The sequence below is a fragment of the Lemur catta genome, chromosome X, assembly GCF_020740605.2.
Source record: "Lemur catta isolate mLemCat1 chromosome X, mLemCat1.pri, whole genome shotgun sequence".
NCBI classification, from domain to species: domain Eukaryota; kingdom Metazoa; phylum Chordata; class Mammalia; order Primates; family Lemuridae; genus Lemur; species Lemur catta.
In genome coordinates, this window is record NC_059155.1 from 7,185,016 (window position 1) to 7,210,115 (window position 25,100).

Here is a 25,100-nt window from a genome sequence, read left to right on the forward strand (position 1 = left end):
CTTTCCTGCTGCCCTTATCTTGGGGATACTCTGGCGGGATTATCCCTGGTCTTACTGAGGTTGCCAGCATTTGGGGACATACTTCACCACAGAGGAGTGTGGCCTCCTGGCCCCTGCTGAAAGGACCTTTGACTGAGATGTGAAGCTGAGAACTCTGGGAACAGGGCCTCCCTGTGTAAGGACTGAGCCCTCCTCTTCCCCAGCCTTATCTAAGAAGAAGACAATTGATTTCTGTGTCTCACAGAAACCATGATGACCACGGTGCTCCACCAAGCACTGGGGCCAGATTCTGTCTTGTAGTGACATGTGTAAGGGAAGATGACGGTGATAGAGTCTGTGTGGCACAGAGAGAGACAGAAATATATTCTGACAAAGATAGGGTGAGCCAGAAAGAGTGTGTGTGACAGCGAATTTCACAGAGAGTGAGAGGAACAGAGGTAGTATGACAGCGTGACAGGGAACACTTGTGACTGAAAGAGTGTAACTGAGAGAATTTGTACTTGAGAGAGAAATGTAAAGGGATGGGGGGTGTGGCAGGAAGAAAGTTTGATTCAGAAACGGTGACAGAGTGTGTAGCACAGAGAATGTGACACAGATATGGTCCGACAGAGATGGGGTGTGAAAGAGAATAAATGTGATGGAGAAAGAATTACAGAGAGTAACACAGGGATATAATAGATACGTGAGACATAGCATTTGGCCGAATGAGTATGACAGAGTGAATCTGAGTGTGTGCGCATGTGCGTGTGTGTGACAGAACGGATATGTCAGATACATGAGTGTCACCAGGAATGACCCGGACAGTGGGAGGCAGCAACGTGGGCAACTGTATGAGTCCTAAGCCCCAGCCTTCCCCTTAGGTGGGCTGTCCCAGGGCCTAGCTGACCATAAGGGAGTTAGCAAGTTCAGTTGGCTCTTCTGCCTGAGTCACATTCTTGCAAATCATTTTATGAGTAATAAAGATGATATTAATATTTTAGTTGAAACACGTCAAAGGAAGTATGTCAAAGGCTGCAGATGGGAACCTAGACCTATATGAAAAAGATGCAAAAGGAATATACAGTAGGTGTGAGCAGACTGTATCAGTGAACTCTGTGGAGAGTAAATGATTCAGGTTATCCAAATCTTAAAGCCACACGTTTTCTCAAGCTAAATCAGAGGCTGTAGCAGTGCTTAAGACTCAGACCAGAGTAACAGATAAACATGAGAAAAGGGAGACCAGGCCAGTCCACCCTGTGAGTAACGGGCAGTGGGGAGCAGGACTAGGGAGGCCCAGACATGCTCTGGTATGAAAGCTAAATGAGACAGTGGCTCACCATCAATTATGGATGGTTAAATGAGTTCTTCCTTCCAGTTTCCCCTGGAGGAGTTGCCAAGGTGAAGCTGCCAGCCAACGTTTTTACAAGATTAGGTTTAGCAAACAAGTTTTTATCATCCCCACTAGGGGGAAGAAAACATCGTGAATAACTAGATTCACATAAATAAGGTGGAAAGTAGGCATGGCTTGTCTGGTCCGATACGTGAAGGATGCCACAAAGAACATACTGAGCAATAGGCCAGCAGGTCGATGACTTCTGCAGATGTTCACATCATGAGAGGAAGATCGTGAGTTAGCCAGACCATCTAGGGGTCTAAAAGAAGGGCAGAAGTGAAAGTCAGTGGAACCTTTAGGAGGCTCCAACTTCTGCCCCAGCAACAGTGCCGTGATGAACGTCCACACGTATACCCTCTTGTGGGACAAGTGACAACTTCCCAGGAGCAGAATTGCTGGGGTTTAGGGATGGGCACACTTAATTGGACCCAGTAGTACCAAATTCCTCTCTGCTATATATAACCGGACCTGTCTATACTCCCACCATATCCTTGTGGCCTTTCTGGGGTTCTTCTGTAAATAGACAGTTCATATCCTTTTCCCACTTAAAATGCGGATTTATTCAATCCGCCACTGCTAAATTTGACTGGCTAAAAAAAGAAAAAAAAAAAAATGGAGATTGCTGTCTTCTTGACGACCTACAGGAGATTTTTAAAAATATTGTTGTTATTAGTCTTTTCTTGGTTTTAAACTATGTTTAATTCTGTCAGATTTCAACTATTTTTAAGCTGTGTCCTTCCCTGCCTCCAGGTTAGAAGGCTATTTTCTTACTTTTTCTGTATTAACTTTATCTAGCCAACAATTCAAGGAACATTTATTGCTAGACATTGTGCCAGGCATCCATGGGGGTTTCATAGTAATGGGGAGAGTCAGCCAATTATCAATACAAATAGGTACATCATGTAGTGTATTGGCAGGTAGTGAGTACTGTGGCATGAATGGAAGCAGGGGGGAGGGATAGAGACCGCTGGGAAGAGTAGTTTTCAATTTTAAATGGGGTGGTTGGGTTAGGCTTCATTGTCAGGAAAAGATGGAGGGAAAGACTTGAAGGAGGTGAGGGAGAGTGAGGAGACCAGTGTGGCTGGCCCAGACTGAGTGAAGAGGACAGTAGCAGGAGAGCGGGCAGAGAGGTGACAGGGACCAGATGGTATAGGAGGTCCTTGGAGGTCAGCATAAGGGCTTGTGCTCTGAGCGTGACGGGAATAACGGAGGATCAGCATTGTGGGTTGAATTGTGTCTCCCGACATGGTATGTTGAAGTCCTATCCCCTGGGTGTGAGTGTGATCTGATTTGGAGATAGGGTCTTTGTAGACGTAATTAGTTGAGATGAGGTGGCGTTGGCTTAGGGTGGGCCCTAAATCCAATGACTGGTGTCCTTATGAGAAGGCCATGTGCATACACAGAGACAAGGAGAGGACGAGGCCATGTGATGCAGCAGACATTGGAGCGATGCATCCGTAAGCCAGAGAACACCAAGGATTAGCAGCAAGCACTGAAAGCCAGGACAGGCATGGAACGGAATCTTCCTCAGAGCCTCCAGAAGGAACCAACCCTGCGGACACTTGGATCTCAGACTTCTAGCCTCCCGAACTGTGAGAGAAACAATTTCTGTGGTTTAAAGCCAAGTTTGTGGTACTTGGTTATGGCAGCCCTAGGAAACTACTACAATTGTGAACAAGCTAGTGACAAAGCCCGACTGACATTTTTTTATTGATGAAGTCCATTTTACTATTTTTTCCCTGTCCGCTACATGCTTATTGATACAGAATTCACATATGAATCATTTTCCTATGAAAAGACCACAAAGATTTTCTCCTATGATTTCTTAAATTTTTATAGTTTTAGCTTTTACATGTAGAGCTATGACTATTTTAACTTAGTCTTTCAGTCTGGCAGGAGATCAGTGTTGAGGTATTTGTTTTTCTCCATACAGATATGTAGTGTATCCAGTGGTTCCAAACCCATCTGGTCAAAAGGCTATCCTTCCCCCATTGAATTACCTTGACACCTTTGTCAAAAATCACTTGACCTTATGTGTGTGGGTCTGCTTCTGGCCTTTCACCTTTGTCCCATTGATCTATATGTGCGTCTGCCTTGGCACCAGTTCCATGCTGTCTCTCTCTCTATCTTTTTTTTTTTTTTTTTTTTTGAGACAGAGTCTCACTCTGTCACCCTGGATAAAATGCAGTGGTGTCATCATAAGTCACTGCAGCCTCCAACTCCTGGGCTCAGGTGATCCGCCTGCCTCAGCCTCCCAAGTAGCTGAGACAACAGGTGCACACCACCCCGCATGACTAATTTTTTCTATTCTTAGTAGATACGGGGTCTCACTCTTTCTCAGGCTGGTCTCGAACTCCTGAGCTCACGCGATCCTCCTGCCTTGGCCCTCCCAAGGTGGTAGGCTTACAGGCATGAGCCACTGCGCCCGGCAACCCACACTGTCTTAAATACTGTATATTTAAAGTAAGACTTAAATTAGGCTACACTTTTTTTTTTTAACTCTGTGGGGTAGGGAAGGGGAAGGGGAGAATGAAGCAATATGGCACCTGCCTATCGGCTGGGGTCTGCGGGTCGGGAGGTGCCCCGCGGGAGCTGGGAGCCTGGTGCCCTGTCAAGGCTCACTGGCAGAGGCCGTCTCTGGGCTGGTGTCAGCAGGTCTCTCCAACCGCTCAGGAGCCCACCAGCAGTCCGAGATGCAAGGGAGGGGAAATTTAACCGCTCCACCTACCCTTGTCACTGGTCTCCAAGCCTCTCGGGGGCCTTTCTCCTTCCAGTTCTCCTCCACAGCTTCTTCCCGTGGAGTCTCCTGTAGTTTCAGGCACCCTTCCTCCCGACCCTCATCCGATCTGTGTTTGTCTGCCTGTTTATTGTTTTTCACTTTCTTCTAAAATCTGTCTTTCTTGCAGAGACACTGTGGCTGGCGGTTTTTCTCATCTACCATCTAGCAGCTCAGCTAACTTTGTTCTCCTTCAAACTTTTGGGGCAACTGCAGGTTCTTTTGCATTTCCATATGAATTTTAGAATCAGCTCATGAATTTCTACAGAAATGCCTGCCGGCATTTTGATTGAATCTACAGATCAATTGGGCAGAATTGGCACCTTAACCATATCCAGTTTTCTGAACCTGATTAGAAGAACATGAACGTGGCATATCTCTCCTAGAAGAAAGTCTTCTTCGATTTCTCCCATTGTTTTCATGTATAGGTCTTGAACGAATTTTCTTAAATTTATCCCTAATTATTTAATTTTACTGGTATTATAAATGATATTTTAAAATTTGATTATCCATTTGGCCATTTTTAGTATATATATAATGAATATTGTATTAATCTTGTATGTTGAGGCCTTGCTATGCTATACTCACTTATTATTTTAATGGTTTTTAGGTAGTTTCCTTGGGATTATCTGTGCACATGGTCATGTTTTATGCATATAAGGACAACTTTAATTCTTCACTTCAAATTTATACGGCCTTTTTTTCTTGCCTGATCTCAACGACTGTGACCTCCTATTGAATAGAAGGTGAGAGTAGACATAACATGCCTTATTTCTGATCTTACAGGGAAAATATTCTGTTTTTGACCAGGAAGTATGATGCTAGTTATAAGTGTTTTGTAGAAACCCTTTATAGGTTGAGGAAGTTCCCCTTTATTCCTAGTTTGCTGAGATTTTGTTTTACATCGTGATTGGGTACTGAATTGTGTGAAATGAGCTTTTTTTGCAACTATTCAGATGATCATATGAAGTTTCTCCTTTATTCTGTTACTATGGTGAATGACATTGATTTCGTATGTTAAACGATTCATTTCTAGGATAAGACATACTTCATCTTAGTGCACTAGATTTTTAATGTATTGTTGAATTCGATTTGCCAGTTTTTTGTTAATTATTGTTACATCATGCTCATAAGGAATGTTGGTTGGGTAGTTGTCTTCTTGGTGATGTTTATGTTTGAATTTGTTTCACAGCAACATGGCTCTCATTCGTCTATTTCTGAAAAAATTGTGAGAGTTGAACAGTTTCTTTCTTAAATGTTTGATAGAAATAACCAATATAGCACCCGGCTTGGTGTTTTCTTTTTTTTTTTTATTTGAGCTTTTTATGGGGGTACAAAAGTTCAGGTTATATATATTGCCCATGCCCCCTGATCCCCCGGAGTCTGAGTTTCAAGCGTGTCCATTCCCCAGACAGTGCACATCGCACTCATCACGTAGGTATTCACCCATCCCCTTCCCCGACCCCCACCTCTGTCCGATACCCAATTGGTGTTATTCCCAAATGGGCACTTAGGTGATGATCAGGGAAACCAGTTTGCTGGTGAGTACATGTGGTGCTTATTTTTCCATTGTTGGGATACTTCACTTAATAGAATGGGTTCCAGCTCTCTCCAGGAGAACCAGAGATGCCATATCACCGTTATTTCTTATAGCTGAGTAATACTCCATGGTATACATATACCACATTTTGCTAATCCATTGATGAATTGATGGATTCATCATTTGGGTTGTTTCCACATCTTTGCAATTGTGAATTGTGCTGCTGTAAACATTTGGGTGCAGGTGTCTTTTTTATAGAATGACTTTTCTTCTTCTGGGTAGATGCCCAATAATGGGATTGCTGGATCGAATGGTAGGTCTACTTGAATCTGTTTAAGGTATCTCCATATTGCTTTCCACAGGGGTTGCACTAGTTTACAGTCCCTGGCTTGGTGTTTTCTTTGTGGGGAGGTTTTTAAATATGAATTCATCTTCTTTAATTGACATAGAGAACCTGTTATCTTCTTGTGTCAGTTTTAGTAATATGTGCCTTTCAAGGAAGTTTTCCATTTCATTTAGGTCATTGAATTTATTGTCACAAAGTTTTTCATAGTATTGCTTATTATTCTTTTACCTGTTTCAGTGATTTCTGCTGTTTTATTTATTATGTCCTCCTTCTGCTTGCCTTGAGCTAGTTTGCTCTTTTTTCCCCCTAGCTTCTTAGGGTGAAAGCTGAGATCGTTGGGTTACGAGGGCCTGGGAAGGGGTGGATCTTGAACAGTGAGTCTAGACCACTCTCGGGAGGGCCTGCCTGCACTGTAGGTGCGGAGAGGCGGAGAAGAGCGTTCTGTAGTTGGAGGGGGATCTGGCATCCAGAAGCTGGTGGGTCTGTTCAGAGGTGAGAGGGTCAGCTGAGCACAGGGTCTCCAGGGAGGAGGGAGGGGCTGAGGCGTGTGGGAGGGAAGAGCCCGGCTGGGAAGTGGGGGCTTTGCACCGGAGGAGCTGGCCCCTCCTCGAGAGCCCAGCTCCAGGGCACCCTTCTCCCCCAGATTCTTACTGCTCTGGACCGCGATGTCTCTTGCGGAAAGCGTAAGTTGCGCCAGAAGCTGGAGCAGATCATCAGCCTGGTGTGCAGCAACAGCTAAAGGTGGTGGCATCGGTGAGGAGGGGGCTTCTCAGTCCTCAGCCACGCTCCTGTCAAGGGGAGCGGCTGGCTCAAGCCTGGGCCGCTGGGCTGAGCCCCGGATTGGGTGTCGTGTGGGAGGTTTCCAGGACCAGATGCCCCAGCACACCTGGGCCCCCTATATTAGTGCCTTGCTTTGGGCCCTGCAGGGGGAGGAGGTGACAGGACCAAGCAGAGGGCAGGGGAAGCAGGATGCCATTTTAAATAGTGTGGCCAAGAAAGCCCCTCCTAGAGTGTGACATTTGAGGGGGCAGATAAAACACTAGGAGAGGAGAGCGTTCTAGACAGGAAAAAGGCAGTGCAAAGGCCCTGAGGCAGGACTGGGCTTGGTGTGTTTCATAAAAGGTGAGGGGTCCTGGGCCTGCCTGGCTGGATCAGAGTGAGCGAGGGGGAGAGTGGGAGGTTAGGAGCCCAGAGAGGAAATGGGCCAGATGGCTTTGGGTTCACAGGCCACCGTAAGGGCTTTGGCTTTGACTCTGAGTAAGAGGGGACAGTTTGGAACAGGGGAATACTGCAGATTAACTAGAGTTTCAAAGCTGTCAGCGTTAGCAATCCATCCATGAGACTACGGTGGCAGGCTAATTCTGAGTTTTGCTGCGTGAGGGAGAGACAATCAGCCTAAAGTCTCACCTGCTGGGTGAAGTAAACCTACAACTGTGGGCCAGGGTTGGGGAACTATCTGAAATGGTCCCAGCGTCCCTTCTGTTTGTTCCTTTCCTCCAGCTACCACCTTGCAGCCCCTCCCCTTCCTCTTTGGATCCTTCCCCACAAAATACTCATTTATTTCGTTTTCTACCATAATCTGGCTTGATGGCTTATCAACAAGGAGTCAATCCCTTAGCAGGAGACATGCCCGTTTCTCTCCTAAAGGAAAGGAGGGCCAAAGCCTTAGATCACAGTAGAAGGTTAAATAAGAAAGAAAACTACGGTTCTTCAACTCAGTCATGGTCAAGACTTTTCTATTGCCATGGAAAAATTAGACAAAAAGAATCAGAAATGTCCACATTGGCTTAAGCCACAGGGAGAACTCCTGGGTCTGCCCAGCTGAAAGCTGCAAGGGCAGTTCCGAGCTTCGGGCATGGCTGGGTGCAGGAGTCGGTTCTCTGAGACCCGCCTTCCTGCCCCGGCTTCCCCTCTGTCCAGAGCCGGCCTACCCCCTGGCAGCCCCCAAAGTGTCACTGGCCTAGATGGGATCACCGTGGCCAGAGGAATGCAGTGTTCCGACCGGCCAGGCCTGAGCCTCGTGCCTAGCCCTGGATCAGGGGTGAAGTCAACGCCACCTGAATCATCACTGCTGAGGGGACAGGAGGGAGGCTTCTTGGGGGAAACAAGGACACCGGTGCCAGGAGAAGGGGAACAGATGCTGGGTGAAAAAAACCAACAGACGTCCTCTCTGGTCACACAGACATTTCATCAAATGCAAAAACCGTTTCCAATGTTTTAAAAGAACAAGACTAGGAAAGATTATTCCTTAACAGAGCAGACTTTTAGTTTCCAAAGTAAAAATATGTATTTCAAATAATACCTGCTTAATGAAAATAGTCAAACACGTCAGTCTGGAATTTAAGAGGTGAAAGTTTCTTTCAACAACGCTGTTGTCCGACGATGAGCATTCCTGACAGTGGAGGTGGCTCATTCCAGGTAGTGACTGTGTGTATCCCCACACGTTCACATGGCGGGGGCGCATTGCCAAAAGAGGAATGTGCCAAAGCCCATATGCAGAGACCTGTGACTTGTTTTCATCTCTTTCTGTATTAATATCTGGCTATCTGTCTTGCTCTTTCTTTAATTAACTGCTGCACGATATCCTACCAGGACAGATGTGCCATGATTTCTTCAACCTTTCTGTAATCTATATGCATTTACATTCTGTCTAATATTTCACCGTAACAGCTGATGCTGTCCATTCTGCCGTGTTGCATATTCAAGAGTTTCTCTATGATAGATTCCCAAGGGTGGGTAAAAGGGTATGCCTATCTTTAATTTAAAGGATAAGGCCAAATAAATGTTGATAAGTAGATTTCCAAGTGATAGTTTATAAGAGACCTTGTTTCCAACTAAAGTCTTTCCAAACCTTAGACGTTGACAAATTTAAAATCTTCAAGAAGCTGGTAGCAAAAGAAAAGAAAAAAAAATTCTCATTTTAATTTGGTTTTGTTACTGATGAAATTGGCCATCAGTATTGTTTCTCTGAATGAGTTGCTAACATTCTTTGTTAATTTTTCTATTTGTTTACTTTATTCATTATCACCAAAAGCTAGAAACAACCTAAATGTCCAGCAACAAATGAATACTACTAAGCAACAAAAGGAACAGGCTGATATCTGCAACAACTTTGATGAATCTCAGATGCATTATGCTTGATGAAAGACACCAGAAACAGAAGGCTACATATGGTATGAGTCCATTCATATGACATTCTGGAAAAGGCCACATTGTAGGGACAGAAATAAGATCAGTACTTGTCACGAGATGTGGAAGGGATTGACTACAAAGGGGCATCATGGACCTTTTGGAATGAGGGAGATGTTATATATTTCGATTGTTTTGGTATTTGTACAACAGTATCCATTTGCCAAAAGTCATACGTCTGTACACTTTAAAAAGGTAGCCATTATAGTATGTAAACTAAACCTCAATAAACCTGAGTTAACTGACAAATTAACAACCAAAAAAAGAAACAGTAAAGAGAAAGAAATATGATCCAGGTTAAGAAGTAAACAGGACAAAGGCAAAGGGAAGACCCAGGATAACAGCTGTGCAGTCAGGCTGCCTAGACAGAACCAGCCAGACAAAAAGAGGAGAGAAGATGTCAAGGGAAATAGTTTAAGAAATTATCATTGTAAGATTACAGATAAGACAATGAAAAAAATAAGCTTCTGAAATATGTCTGCAAATTTTTTGATACTCCTCCCTATGAGAAACAGAGCTCAGTTTTCCTCCTTGTGACACTGGGCTGGACCGACTGACTCATTTCTAACTAATAGCGTATGGCAGAAGCAGCAGTGGGCAGATTTGGAAACTAGGTCATAAAATGCCTTGCGGCTCAGTCTCTCTCTTGCATCAGTCTGTCAAGGTGCAGACGGCGGCATGTTATGAGATGACGTCTAGCTGGTGAGAAACTGAGGCCTCTACGCAGTGGCCATGGGAGTGAGCTAATTTGGAAGCAGATCTACTAGCCCAGAGAAGCCTTCAGATGATTGTGTCACCGAGCAGTGGTCTCACTGCCAGACGTGCATAGAAGCCAATACCGTGGCACCAGCTTTTAAGAAGAGAAAAGGCTTTCTTGCAAGATCAGCTGGCAAGGAGATAGGAGGCAATGCTCAGATCTGTCTCCCTGAGCAGGGGTCTGGGGGCAGGTTTCATAGGTGGAGAGTAACCATGAGGGAGATAGGAAAATTCGAGCAGGCATGACTTGATTGGATTATGCACAGAGGTGGTGCCAGGTCCTTGGCGCTTAAGTTCTTACTGCAACAAAACGGTTGCACTCACTTCTTAATCTGTTCCTCCCACCTTGGTCCAGGTAGTTGGGTTCTGTCTGCAGTTGAATCTTTTTGTTCCAGTAGGCTCCAGGGTCACTATCTGTGCACACTTGGTTTGCCTGCGTGTGCTTGTGTCTTGCAACATGGAGGGTCTATAGCAGCTGAAAAACCACTCCCCGAAGTTGAACCAGTAGGCAGCGGTCCTGCGGTTACACCTGCAGCCCTGACCGACCGTTCCACTGCAACCTCACGAAAGACTCTGAGCCAGAACCGCCTGACCAGGCTACTCCCAAATTCCTGACCCCCATAAACAACAAATGTTTGCTGTCGTGCTAGCCGCTAGATTTTGGGGGTAATTTGCTATGCAGCAACAGATGACCAATAAAAATAGGCCAGACTGACTTCATAGTAGCACTCTTCGTAATAGCCACGTAGAGGAAACAGGCCAAGTCTTTGTGAACAATAGAATGGGTAAATAAGTTGCGTGTTCATTAAGTGGAACGCTGCTCAACAAAGAGAACGAATGTCCTGAAACCCTGGACAACATGGATGAATGCCACAGACATACTGTTGCGTTAAAGAAGCCAGACACACAGGAGTACTTCCTGGATGAGTCCATTCCTCTAAATGAAAAACAGGCGAGAGTTAATCGAGCCAGGACAGTGGTTACCCGAGGGTGGAGGTACTGACTGGGAGAGGACACTGGGGGTGCCTTGGGGGTTGTGGCTGTGTTCTATCTCTTGATCTGTGCGCTGGTCACATGAGCATTTTAAGTTGTTAAAATTCATGGAGCTTCACAACTTGAGATATGTGTGCTTTGCTGTATGTGTTTCGTATGGTTGAAATGAGGACATGATCGAAGCGTGACCTCACCAATCAGATGGTTTATTTCCACACAAAGATATTATTTTCCCCCCACAATGCTGCAAGGGGGAGAAGCATGAGAACAATCTCACAGGAGACACACTCTGTAGACGAGGCACCTGAACCCCATAGTAAGTGAGTTCCAGTTTTGTCTAGAGTCTCCAAGTGTTAAAGTCTACTTTCTCACTGAGGGTGGACATAAGGTCTAATTGAGGTTTGAGGCATACCTTTCTAGGAGAGGTCCTTGGGAGAGACGATTTGACCCTCACAGTGGAGACGCACGATGGCACTCAAGGTCCCTCAAAGCCGGAGAGTAGCGCAGTGCCGCTGTACTGGTGTGCGAGGCTTCAGAGAATCGCTCCAAGGCCGGCGGAGAGTAGCCCTGCCACAGCCTAAGCTCCCAGTGTGTCTGTCAAAATCTTGGCTTCCTGTGTGTCTTGGAGTCCAGCAGTTGAGGCCTACCTAAAACTCACATGAGTGGTCCGATAAGGTGTGATGTAACATTCTTGTGGGAGGGGGTCACATTCCATGTTCTTAAGTCACTCACATAGTAAGTCTTTGGAATCATTTTTTCTTCCTTTTCTAATTATTTTTTTATTTTAGAATATTACAGGGGTACAAACGATTTGGTTACATACATTGCCTTTGCACCACCCAACTCAGACCGGGCCCTGCCAGTCGCTGCCCTGCTTGAGCACTGGGCAGAGTTACGTTGCATTTTCTCAGTGGGGTTGAGGGGGTCCTTCCCCCGGCCTCAGCGTAGTTCCCTCACAACGCTTGTGCTCATCAGTGGCCTGTCTGCCGACTGCTCCACTACTCGGCCGGGCCCTCTGCGGATACTCAGGGATCTTTCCCTCTGCAGCTCTTCTCTCTGGTCCTCTGCCCTGCAGACCGCCGCCACCGCACTCCCTGACCCATCTCCCAAACTGCGGCGTCCACCGGGCTCCACCGGGAAACTCTCTCTCGTGTTTTTCCCTCTCTCTTTTGTCTTTTCTCTTTCTTTCTTGATTCATAGTTTATACACATTAGTTACCGACGAGTCCGTGAGAAGGTAGCTCTTCCACAACACTATCTGCTCTGCCTTCCCCTCCTCACTCCCTCCCTGTATGGGTCTATTAGATTCTATTCATTTCTGAGGGCCCCCCACCCGCGCCCGTGTTAAAAATGGTTTCTTTTCGTTTGCTTAGTTTCCGTAATCTCATAATGGTAATGACACTTTAAACTATCTCCCTCAGTGTCCTCTGTCCTGTCTGTCGGGCTGGTTCTGTCTAGGCTGACTGACTGCACAGCTGTCATCCTGGGACTTCCCTTTGTCCTCGGCTGGCATCCAACCCTGCCTCCCAGGTGTTGCTCTTTACTGTTTTACTCCTTTCTTTTGTTTAGTTGTATTTGTTTTGTAACTCAGCTTTATTGAGGTACAATTTTCATGCTGTAAAATCCACACCTCTTTGGTGTACTGTCCTGTGAATTTTTGCAGGTGCATACAGCCGGTTGCCACCAGCACGACTGAGATATAGAGCATTTCCAACCCCCCAGATGTTCCCTCCTGCCGGTTCCTAGTCACCTCCTCCCCCAGTCCCTGGCCCCGGGAACTCTTAAGAGTCAGGCGAAACAAAGCACAGCCCTTTTGCTGGCTCTTCAGGGAGCCATCCCACAGGTTGAGAAGGACAACCCAAATTCTCTGGGAAGAAGGTCCACACTGCTGCCGCTGGCACTAGCCGCCTGGGCCAGGTGTGCTGGCGATGGTCCTCACGGCTGCTGCTGATCTGGCTGTAGGGGGATGTCACTACTCTCCTACCACGACAGCAGCACCTCCTTTCTTCGCCAGTTCTTTCCCTGGTGGTTGACTAGATTCCGGCGTTCTGCAAACGTTCATTCTGATGGTTTCTGCCAGCTCATTGGTTGCTTCTGTGGAGGAATGGAGCCCTGGAGTTTTCTACTACCTACTACTGTTTTTGGAGTTGTCACCCAGAAAACCCATGCATTTTATTTTACTCTTTAAGTATCCAAGTTCTACAGCCAAATACAGGGAGGCAAAAAGGAAGGAAGGGAGGGGGTGGGAGGCAGAGTGTATAGAGAGAAGAGAAAAAAAGAAGAGAATGGGAGAGGACAGATAGAGACAGAGAGAGGGAGAGAGAGACAGAAAGAGGGAGTAAGGAAGCAGGCAAGCAACAGTCGTGGGCTCTGGGGTAAACACAGCGCAGCTTGCACTCAGAGGTCTTAGTGGGTGGCCATCTGCAATTAGTACACCTATGTGGCTTTAACTTTGTTACCCCAAAGCCTATGAAACATGATGACTCAATCACTGTTCTCAGCAACTTCGGTGATGTGAGAGACTATAAGTTTTGTATGTTGTCACTAGAGTGATAAATGCAGATGTGTTATCCGTCCATCAATGGGGTAGAAATCGTTGCTTTCGTTGACCAAATACTTACACCTTTTGCCTCAAACAAAGATACTTCTAAGACGGCAGAAACCTCATTTGCACTGCAGTTGTCATATATTATGTTCCCAATATATCCCTAATATTTTCCTCTGAGGCTATGATGATAAGGATGATACCTATATTCTGCTGTGTTTTAGTAACGATTTTACATATGTGAAAAAAGTGGGATAATGAACAATCGTAAAGTCAACTATAAATGATGCAACAATGTCACGTGCGAATGGAAATACAGATGGTATTTCTATGCCAGAAAAAACTGAAAATGTATATGTCTCCTAGCTGCCCGACTCTGTATGTCCCACAGCTAGGGCAATGAGCCATCCCTCTGGGAAGTTCCTTCACTTCCCCAAAGAGTGGCCCAAGTATTTGCTAAATGTTTCGTAGGGCTATATTTTCCAACTTTAAAGTTATGTTAACCATGGAAAATAAAAATTGAAGCCATCTGGTGGTAATTCCAGAGATAGCACATCTATTCTCGTGTAAATTAGGGATACAGTTTGGTTATATTATAGCAGTAAGGCAGTGCCTGAAATAGAGAAGAAAAGAGAATCAAGTTTCAGAGATGTATGGTCTTAGAGAAATTATCAAGGAGTGATCGGTTTGGGTAGATAAATTACAGTGATCACGTGAAAAGCTGTAATATTCACGAAATCAAGTCATGAAACAAGCAGCATGTACCAGCCATGACAGTAATCTGAACCTAACTCAGGGTAGTGTGTTGTGTAAAGATTCTAGATAAATAGATTGAACACATATCCTATTTTGGCTGGTGATTATTTTAATGCCATGGGAAGCCAAGCCATAAATCTTGATAAGGCAATCAGTGTCAACAAGGAATCTACTGATATCACTGTCGTAAAAACAGCATAATCACGTACATCGCGGGACATGAGTAATGCTTAGCATTACCCATTAGATGGATTCCTTATACATCACAGTAATGCCGCACAGATCACATTAGTTGATATGACCAGAGCATCCAACATTTCTAACATTCACATGCTTACTTGAGAATTGCAAGAAATATTGACTGTCCCCCAACCAAGATCTTGGAAACAGCTCGATAAGCAGGTTTTCCATACCTTCAAAGGCCATTCAAAGCTCTGCTGTGAACTCAGAAGAGCAAAATCTAGGAATTTTATCTGATTTTAAATGAACAAGTAAAATTTCCACTTTAAATTTATTTAGCAAAATGTTGACCTTTTCAAAACACAAATGCAGAAGTACCCAATTTAAACTTTCCAAGAACCGGATACCGATAAGCTACACAGTAAGACAGGGCTATAAAGTAATGAAGACAAGAAATAATGATAGCCTTTGTGGTGGCTGGCAAAGTCACCACAAATTCCTCCCACCCCCGTATGTGCCTTTGTACAGTGACTTTGCCATTTGCTCCTCCTGACAAGGGGTGAAGCCAACTTCGCCCTCGCTTAGACGTGGGCTCAGCCCTGTGACTTGTACCGGCCAAAGGGACAGAGCAAACTTGCCACAAGCAGAGACTCTTGAAGCACTTGCACCTTGGGCTTTGCCCTCTCTTGCCACAGGGGAGCCCTCTGTCACCGTGATGTGATCGAGCTGGGGCTGACCTCCTACAGGATGAGGGATCTGTGGAGAGAAGAGGCAGCCACCTCACTCATCATAGCCAACCTGGATGGGTGCGTGAAGGTGTTCTAGATCATCCCGCCCCAGCCATTCAGCCTAAATGAGAAAAACTGCCCAGGCGATGCCCACAACTGAGACCAGTAATAAATGCCAGCTTGAAGCCATTAAGTTGAGGGCGATGTGTTTTGCGGGAAGAACGAACTGAGTCAGTCTTGACGTAGCCTTTTCGAGCTTTCCTGCAACTGAACTCTTTTTCAGAACCACCGTCATTACAACAAAAAGGTCGGCAAAATCCAGCAGGATCAAAGCAAAAAATTAAGTTAAATGTAATTAACGTGATAGCAGGATATGAAATTTTTAGTTGATCAAAATTAATATTTTCGCATACTTCCCCATAGAAACTATGTTACTGTCCATTAGTTTCACGAATCCAGACATAATATACAAGATTAGACATTACATTTGATAGACTATTTACCCAACTAAACATCACACTGAATAAAATGTAAGGCACGAGGTATAACCACATGGTGAGTGCCAGGCACACTGTCTGGGGAATGGACAGGCTTGAGGCTCTGACTCAGGGGGATGGGCGGGACGTGGGCAATATATATAACCTGAACTTTTGTACCCCCATAATAAGCTGAAATAAAAAAAAATTAATTTCTCTGAAAGAGCCTTTTCCTTGATCGGATGGTTTCTCAAGACCCTGCTTTGATAGAGTCTCCGTTATCTGGCCTGGTCGGGTGGCTTTGATCCTGCCCTCCTGATTTATTTTCTGCTGATCAGAAGAGGAAACCAACGTGGCAAAGGGGTAGGAAGGTGAGTAAAGTGCTGCTTGGGATGCTGACGGCAAGGGATGGAAAGACGAAGAAGGCAAGAGTGACAGGGTGTGAACTGGGCACTGACGAAACGAGGACCACAAAGAGCAGTTCGTGCCACAGGTCACCTGCAAACGTTTGCATAAGTTATAGTAAATTCTTCCTTTCCTACTTCAGGATAAAAGGAAAAAACATAGTAAAGTGCGCTCTCACGTCCACATGAAACCCAGGGAAAGAATGTAGCAGGAAGAAAGGAAAAGAAAATGAAAACTTGCCAACAAACGGCTTTTGTTGTCCTGCACGGGTACTGCAGGATGCGAGGCAGAATGACCAAGATGCTCCTTTGTGGCAGCTTGTGTCAATAATTCACTTGGCAAATAGTCCCAGGCAAGAAAGGAGACGGCAGACGGTTACCAATCACAGGTGAAACATACTGAGGGAAAATATTTGCGTACACTTTCATTTCAAAAAGCGAGAAAGTGACACTGAGAGAAAATGAATTTTACTGAAACATTTCCTCAGGAAACTAAAAAGAACAAATACTTCTGGAATATCATGTTTTTTTCTAATTGCCTAGTCATCACTAGAGCGTCTTTAGGAGCGAAGCAGTGACTATCAGACACGTCACACAACGTGGTGGTTAGCTAACTTTCCTCTCGTCATCCCCCTCCTTATTTCCCAGTCAGTTGAATTTCATAATTGATACTTGTTTTTTACCCGGTTAAAAGGCTAGGGACCAGGTAATTCAGTTTCAGTGAGGTGTCAGGGTCAAAGAAACGGTTTGGCAGCACAAAGCACATTTTAATGGTTCAAAACCTTTATTTGCACATCTTAAAATCCATGAAAAGTATCTGAATATAAAATTCCTTTCCCTCCCCCTCTCCTCACCCTTTTTCCTCCTTTCCAGAATTAGGTGGGTTGACCTAACCTTTCCTCAGCAAGAATGACTCTTTCCTCTTTGGGAGGAAGTCAAACATGTCTAAATTAAAATTGGGTTCTGTCCCATGCTTGATGTCATGATCTCCTGGGAGTTCTGTTATCAAGTTGGTTTGTAACTCTCCCATCATTTGTTTTTTCTTTTCTCAGAGAAAAATACACAAACATATATCCACATAGATGGATGGATGTTTTTGTGGTTGCTCTTAAAAGGGAAGAGAAAGAGACAATGGACAAAGAGCAAGACTGACTCGGGCATATGATAAAATGTACTTCAATCATAGGCGTGTGTAACATTTCATTTTATTTTGTTTGCATTGCCGCAGCATGAACCCTCTCCATCTCCTTCCAACTGAAGTCAAGTCTTTACATAATCAAATCTCACTTGTGAGTGTGTGTGCATGTGTGTGTGTGGCGGGGGGCGCCTTTTAGGGGTTAAGAAAATTGGGGAATTCAGGAAATGACAGAATTTCCTATTTGGGTGTATGACATGGCAGAGGAGAGAACTTGCTCACGGTACAGGGGAACAGTAAAGGAAGAATTCAGTGGTGATAGGACATTAGAGCTACAGGTGATCATTGGATTGTGAGTCCCCTGGAAATCCATCGAAATCTTGTGAACATAGCTGGGTGTTTCACAGGACAAAGACAGAGATTAAAGCCAAATTTCTTAGTTTCTGAAAAGCAGGGTGATCAAAGGCAACATATGGGTTGACTTGCAATGAGAGTGTTGCAGCATGTCGCCTCTTGATAAAACTCACACTATATTGAATGTAAATTTTCCATCTTTTTGGATCCCCGGGAATTTGAGGGTCTTGATCTTTCTCAGTAAGTTTGTGATAAAGATTGCTCAGTTTATCACAGATGTGCTGATTCAAAGTAAGTTCTGGTCTACACGAGGCTGCTAAATATTTCGCAAGGTTTTTTCTTTTAATAACCCCCTAATGGACGCATAATTCACCAGAGTTTGTAATTGCTGTGGAGAGAGAAAATTAACAAGGAGGGACTGTATCCCAAATCTTTCAATGATTTTGTTAATGTAAACCAAAAGAAACTCAGAGAGGAAGTGTGGTGGAAATGTGTAAAAACGGGGAATTGTGACCATGAGAAATTATGAGCCTTTGCAATGATGAGGAAGCATATTGTAACAAAGTCTGGATAGATAAGCAGTTACCGTTTGTGACTGGTGCTATTTTGATAGCTTTAAGTGAGCGTGCACTGAGAAAAGCACAGGGCGACCCTAGCCATGTTGGTCAAGACCTGTGTTTCCCAAGGTAGAAACCAAGAGCACTGAGGTTTCCACAGAGCACGTCAGGAAGGCGGAAGACCTCTGATCCTCCGTTTCCATGTGCTCTTGGGGGAGATGAGGGAGGCAGTAGGATTTTATTTGGAGAAACGATCCCACATCAGAAAATCATTTATGATCCACCCATCCATCCAACGACAGTATTTCCATTGGGAATGAGTAACAGTATTGGATTTCAGTGTGAAGATACTGGGTATTTCTCTCAAATTCCATATCTCTATCTGTGCTTCCTCACTATAGGGCCATGTCACCAAATTTATAACACTCTACATCTCAGAAATACAGTTATGTGCCGCCTAACGATAGGGATGTGTTGTGGGAAGTGTGTTTTTGGTGGGAATATCAGAGTGTACTTACACACTCCTATGTGGTATAGCCCACTACACTCCCACGCTCTGTGGGACAGCCTACTGCTCCTAGGCGATACACCTGTACAGCAGGTGACAGTACTGAATACTGCAGGCAATTGTGACACAGTGGTAAGTATTTGCATATCTAAACATATCGAAACATACAAAAGGTACTGTGGTGCCCTAGGACACTAGGACTGCTACGACATCCCTAGGTGATTGGAACTTTTCAGCTCCGTTTGCAAGGGCTAAACTAGCTGACTTAGTGTATATTGTGTATGTGTTTGAACTAGAAGAGCCAACTAACCTACATCACCAGGAAACCAGCCTAACTTTCTATCAGAAAACGGTGAACTTTGCTTCTCGATTGCAATAAATGTGTCCACATTGTTCCACGATAACTAACTAACTTGCTTTCGATGTATAACAGAGGTGATAGATATGGGTAGGTAGATAGTGTTACCTCAAAAAAGAACTTTCACACAGAGGTCTAAGGAAACAGTGTTTATTCGGGAAACAAAGAATTACAATTTGAGCACACTGAATCAAGGCAGCCCTGAATAGTGTCTCGTATGGCAGCACAGAAGAGGTTTTTTACAGAAGATTTCCGCACACACACACACACACACACACACACTCAAAAGTTGTTTTGGAAGGCGGTTCGTTGGCCGGGCGGAAACGCTCAATCGCAAGCTTGTTCTGATTGGTTAGGGAGTTAGGGTACTCGCAGCTGCGAGATGTTGAAGGCCGGCAGAAACTGACTTCAGTTGTTTATCCAGGTCTATGCGAACATTCTGTGGTTTGTCCGTTAGCAGGTGTGGGTGCAATCCTCTCACAATCTCCTGACTCGACTTTAGAAAGCCCTAGCCCCAGTTACTTCATCTTCTCTCACAATAAATAGACAGATATGACAGATGATAGGAAGGAAGGAAAGCAAGGAGGGAGGGAGGCAGGCAGATATTTTTGTCCATGAATTTGTCATCTGGATGAATGTGTATGCTGCCCCGTCAACAGTTCTCCTTGTTTTTCTTTTCTTTTTTGAAATTGTGGTAAAGTCAGATAACACAAGATGTACCATGTTAAGTACATGTTAAAACGTGCAATTTTAAGTGTACAGTTCAGTAGTGTTAAGTATATTCACATTGGTGTACAAACGATCTCCAGAATTGTTCTCCTTGCCAAGATGAAACTCTATACCTCTTAAGCAACAGGCTTCTGTTGCACCCCCTCACCCGCCGCTTGACTTTGTGAAAGAATCTGGATGACTTTCTCTGTGAATCTCACTACTCTAGGGATCTCTCGGAAGAAGAATCATACAGTATTTGTCTAGTTGTGACTGGCTCACTTGATTTAGCGTGATGTACTCAAGATTCATCCATGTTATAGTGTATAACAGATTTGCTTACTTTTTAAGGCTAAATAATATTCCGATGTACGTATGGCCCACATTTGGTTTATCCGTTCATCTGTCGATGGCTATTTGGGTTGCTTCCACTTCTTGGCTATTGTGAACAATGCTGCAATGAACTTGGGCGTACAGATCTCTGTTTTGTCTGAGACTCTTCTTTCAATTCTTTGGGGCATATAGCCAGCAGTGGAATTGCTGGATCATCCGGAAGTTCTATTTTTCACCTCTTGAGGACACACCATGCTGTTTTCCATAGCACCTACAGCGTTTTCCATTCCCACCAACAGTGCGTGAGGGTCCTTGTCTGGGCTTGTGTATGTAATCTCCCAGTTAAAGAGCCTTGCCTTTGTTTCTTCTCAGGAGCCCACACCTCCTCCTCCCCCACTGCTGGATGTCTACCCAAAGGAAATGAAGTCATTCTATCGAGAAGACAGCTGCACTCGAACGTTTATCTCAACACAATTCACGATTGCAAAGGTGCGGAATCCACCTCAGTGCCCTTCAGTTCATGAGGGGATAAAGAAAATGTGGTATGTATACCCCATGGAGTCCTACTCAGCCATCAAAAGGAATGACATAATGTCATTTGCAGCAACTTCTGTGGAACTGGAGACCATTATCCTAAGTGAAGTGTCTCGGGAATGGAAAGGCAAACACCACAGGTTCTCACTAAGAAGTGGGCGCTGACAGATGGGTACGTGCGCGGGCACAAAGCCATATAAAGGCCTTGAGACACCAGGAAGGGGGGAGGGCCGGAGGGTGGGTGTGGGATAGAAACTTACCCAGAGTGAACACTATTCTGGTGATGGGCCCACCAAAGGCCCTGGCTTGAGCATTGTACAACATATCCACGTAACAATAAGACTTGTGCCCCCTTAATTAATAATTTCAAATTTAAAAATAAAGAAATAAAATAAAATAATGGCAATATTCTGTTTGGGGTGGGACGTAAGAAAATATGTACTTTCATATGCGATCAGGGTTTACATAGCTGCAAACTTTTTTGAGGACAATTTGGTGATAGACATCAAACACTCAAAGGGGCTTATTACTTTTTTATGGACAATTTGGTGATCTACATCAAATACTTTCAAAGGGGCTTATTCTTTGACCCAGCCATTCCCCTTATAGGAATCTATTGTATGCAACGAATTGCAAAAAAGAAAAGAAAAAGAAAATGTACCAGGATATTCATCACAGCAATGTTTGTAATACTAAAATCTTAAAAACAATGGAAATTTCTGTGTACAGGGGACCGGCTAAAATACCTGTGGGTTATACATTCTGTGGAGTATCACACAGCCATCAAGAATAATGTGGAACAGGTAGGCTTCCATCCGAGCTGGACACGCCAGCAGCAGTGTAAAGACGTGTGCCGAGGGATGGGAGAAGCCACAGGAAACGCACAGTTTCTATTCCTGAAGGCTGAAACTATTTACTGGGATGCCGAAAAACAGCACGTTCATATATCAGTATCAACATGACAAAGCTAGGAAGGAAAGACGGATAGCTGCTCTATTGTTTTTGTGTTTTAAATACGCTCGGGCAGGCTATGGAGTTGAGCCTGTGGCCGTGCATACATTTTGCACTTGCCTGGAGTTGGCCCAGACTCACGGGGTGTGTGGCCACGGGCCCCGCAGGCTGCACGCTGCCACCTCCATGTCGAGAAGCTGTAGGAGCACCAACAGCTGTGGGCGGCCACACGCCAGGCGTCAGCGTCCTCGTGAGGGACCTGCTGTGCTGCAGGTACAGGCCACCTGCGATGCCCTCTTTCTGCCTTCCTCCACTTCTTTCTCGCAAGGATCCCGTGTGTTTTATCAGCAAAACAGGAAATGAGGAAGAAAAGTACTCTGACGGAGGCCAGAAGGCTCGGGAGCAGCAGCAGCGCAGGCAGAAGGGGTGTGGTGTGTGCTGTGTCCCCTGCATGGTGGGTCAAACACACGCGAGACTCAAACAAGATGACCGTGTCGCCAGAGCCGGGCCCTCCGTCCCGGGTGTCCACCCCCTCACCCACCCTCTGAATCCCAACACCGAGGCCACCCAGCCGGTGTCTTCTCCTGTCGCCTGGCCTTGGCGCATGGGGCCTGTGAGCTTGGCCGTGGCGGTCAGTGGCTCTGACTGACCCAGCCTGTCTGGGTGCGGTCGTGCAGCTGAACCTGTGATCGGGCACAGCGGAGGCCCAGGCCATGGGTCCCGGGGAGCACACGGGATGCCACCTCGCCAGTCGCCCTGTCTGGGCGCCTCCCGGTCTCATGGCTGGCTTTGCCCCGGCCTCCCCACCCCTCTCCTTTCCTGCCCGTGATTTTCCCACTGCTGCCACCAGGGTCTTGTCGCTGAGGTGGGGACCCCGGGGCGCGATCCCGGCATGCCTTCCTGGCCAGGGTTCCTCCTCCAGGGTCATCTGGAAGGCACAGCTTGGCCAGCTTGCGCAGGGAGGGCAGGCCGCCTCTGCTCTCGGGCCTGGCCTCAGGGACTGACCCCAAAGCCCCCCAGTTGTTCCCAGAGTGACCAGGGCCAAATCAGCAGCCCCTGGCAAGCACGTGGGCTTCTCTCCTCGGTGCCAGCTTCGGCCTGCCCGTCTGCCAGCAGAGTGGCTTCACTCAGTCGCCAGCGCTGAGGAAAGGAAGGCCTGTGCCAGCCGGCGTTCCCAGCGCAGGTTAGAGCCCCTGCCCCGAAGCCTTCCTTTGCCTCCTTCCCGAGCTCATGCTCATGCCCAGGGTCTCCCGTGCTTGGAGCCTGCGCCCCACCCAGAAGTCTCCCTCCTGCGGTGTCTTGGGGATGGGGCTGCCGTCCTACTCAAACACACGCCAAGTCCTCTCCCGCTCATCGACCTCGGGGATGCAGAGCAGCCCGCCTTCCCTGGGCGGGGATCCCTCTCCACTGCCCACACACGGTTCTCCGTGTGTGTCAAAGACTGCCTTGCAAGCTGCTGGCATGCAACAAAGACCAGTCTCCCGCGGGGACCGGGGTTACTGAGAGCATGAGCTCTACACACACGTGCATGGGTGCGTATACACACACATACACGGTTCTACAGGCATGTTTTGTCCATATGGACATCCAGTTCTTCCAGAACGATAGACATTGAAAAGAATATCCTTTCCCCCATTGACTTGTCTCGCCACCTTTGGTGAAAATCAGTGGGCCAGATAAGTGTGCAGGTCTACTCGGGCACTTCCAATCCCGTTTCATGGGTCTGTGTGTCTGCCCTGGCACCAATTCCACCCTGTCTTGATTTCTGTATATTTAGAGTAAGTCTTGACATCGGGCCACGTTAGTCCTTTAACTTTGTTCTTCAAATTCTTGTGGCTGTCAGAGGTTCTTTGTATTCATGTATAAATTTGTAACTCAGCTCACCAATTTTTACAACAATGCCTGCTGGGATTTTGACTGAATCTATAGATCAGTTTGGGGAAAAACTGACATCTTACTATGTTCTATGATCAGAGGAGCATGAGCATGGTATGCTGCTACATTGAATCAGATGCTCTCCAATTTCTCTCATTCTTTTCATGTACAGGTCTTGCCTGTGTCTAGGCGTCCCCCACCTGCAGCTGAGCCACAGGGTCCCCCTAAAACATCACGGGGGGCAGACGGTACGGTCTTACGGGGCCCTTGTCTCTGAGCACCCGGAAGGCTATATCCAGGCTTGAGCTGGGGCCTGACCCGGGGCTCTGGGATGCTCCTTCTCCCCGCCCTGCTGCCAAACTTCCCGTGTGGTCCGCACTTGCCCTGGACCCCCTCCTCCTCAGCTGCCCTGTCCTGCGCCCGCCCCGAGGGGCCGAAGCGGCAGTGCCTTACTGCTCCGTGTCTTCTGCCTCCCCTGAGGGATCCGGCCCCGTCTCATGGTCCCAGACCTCAATTCTCTCGTCACTTGCATGAGTTTGCCTTTGCTCCTGTAATGTGTTTTCCTAATTAAATGTGGGGAAACTGGAGTCGGCACGTGGCTGTGTCTTTGGGACAGGTGGGCAGACCCAGCGGACCCTGGATGAGCTGGACTCCCATTCTGTGAGAAAGAGTAACTCACTGCAGGGTTCCCGAGCATTTCAGGGGGTGCAGGGCCACGTCAGCAGCATTTCAGGAGGTGCAGGGTCCAGCCCGTCAGCAGATCCTGGTGGCTCTACCTTCAAGATACCTGCAGAATCTGCTCCCTGCTCCTCACCGCCACTGTCCCCACCCAGATCCAGGGCGCCATCGTCTCTCACCTGGGTGCCGGTCTCCCTGCTTCTGCCCTGGCTCCCTGCAGCCCATTCTCAGCATCGGAGGCAGAGAGATCCTGCTAAGATACAAGGTGGATCGTGTCACTACACTGTTGTTTAAAACCCTCCAGTGGTTTCGATCATACCCGACTCCTAGAAATTAGCTCCTTACTGTGCTGGTGTATCTCCAACATGATGCACCAACCAACCTCACATCCTAACCTGTTAAATCAGGGAGAAGGAGGGAAGCCAGGGCAGGCGAGGAGTGTTCTGGGCCAAGAGAATGGCATTTAAAAGGCTTGGGTGATAGAGGGACCACGGTCTGATCAGTAGCAAGTTTGTCTGGAGCTACTCTGTGCCAGGCTGGCACTGTTTTAGGAGCTGGAGATAATGCGGGGCAGGCGGGATGTGATTTTAAACACGGTGGCCAGAAAAGCCTTTCTGAGGGGGTGACGTTTTCTAAAATGTTATTTCAGAAGAACATGGGAGTACGCACGTTCTCGTTTCATAAATTGCTTGTGCCATTTGAGTGACGGTTGTAAGTGTGCCCATAACCCAGACAGTATGCGCTGTAGCCGCCGAGGTGACATTTGAGGAGCACCTGAAGGAGGTCAGGGAGGGGGCCAGGTGAAACCCGAGGGCAATAGCTCCAGACGGGAAAGGCCACTGCGCAGGCCCTGAGGCCGGAGTGGGCCTGGTGTGTTTCCTCCGAAAGGGCGAGGAGGCCAGTGGGGCTGGGGTGGATTGAACAAGGGGGAGAGTGGGAGTGGATGAGACCAGAGAGGAAATGGGCCTCACTGGATTTTGTAGGCCACCGTAAGGGCTTGGCTTTGACTCTGAATGGGAGGGAAGCCCATTTGAGGGTTTTGAATAGAG

The 25,100-nt window shown here is 46.5% G+C and overlaps 1 long non-coding RNA gene across 1 annotated transcript; it reads left to right on the forward strand.

The window, feature by feature from the left end:
• The first annotated feature begins 22,432 nt into the window (after positions 1 to 22,432).
• LOC123628508 lies at positions 22,433 to 23,913 on the forward strand. Its single transcript, XR_006731671.1, has 3 exons — positions 22,433 to 22,681; positions 22,939 to 23,030; positions 23,546 to 23,913. It is a non-coding gene; the product is annotated as an uncharacterized LOC123628508 (long non-coding RNA).
• The last annotated feature ends 1,187 nt before the right edge of the window (positions 23,914 to 25,100 follow it).